This window comes from Protopterus annectens, chromosome 4.part1 (assembly GCF_019279795.1).
Source record: "Protopterus annectens isolate FY-2018-M chromosome 4.part1, PAN1.0, whole genome shotgun sequence".
Taxonomy (NCBI): Eukaryota; Metazoa; Chordata; order Ceratodontiformes; family Protopteridae; genus Protopterus; species Protopterus annectens.
This window is the reverse complement of record NC_056734.1, coordinates 588263331-588263956: the sequence shown is the minus strand read 5'-3', so window position 1 is coordinate 588263956 and position 626 is coordinate 588263331.

The window sequence follows — 626 nt, the reverse complement described above, 5'->3', positions numbered from 1 at the left end:
TCATTGCAAAACACAGCAACAACTCCCATGTCTTCCACTGTATAGTCTGACAAGGGAATGGGAACATTCTGTTCTGGAAATCTTAGTGTTGCAAAGGGGTGACTATGTAAAATGCAGTGTAGAGTCATATAACTCTGAAGATAATGCACTGCACATTAATAAATGCCATCAACCAACTTTCAAAACACATTATGGTATTCTGATTGCTGATTAGAAACAAAAATAATAGTTCCGAATAATTTTACTAAGGATATGTTTGTATCTATATATTTATTTTAAGGAAATGTTTCTTTTGACTTGCAGGGTATGATCCAGGATTACTGATATTAAGATGTGCTAGCTTTAAGAAGATGTTCCTGGGCAGCATGGATAAAACCCTAGAAATATGGTATGCATCGAACAGTTAATATGAAGGCAATCTATTTTCTCTCTCTAGGGTTTGATTATCTACATTATGTACATCAATCTTATTGTAACATTTTCTCAAATATTTTGCTGAACAACATTGCATTTTGAGAGAAAAGTCTGATTATACAAAAGCAAAATTTAGCTTAAGGTTATGAGCATGAATAGCCTAATGTGCATTCCATCATCTAGTATTTAAGAACAATGCGCAATTAAAATGA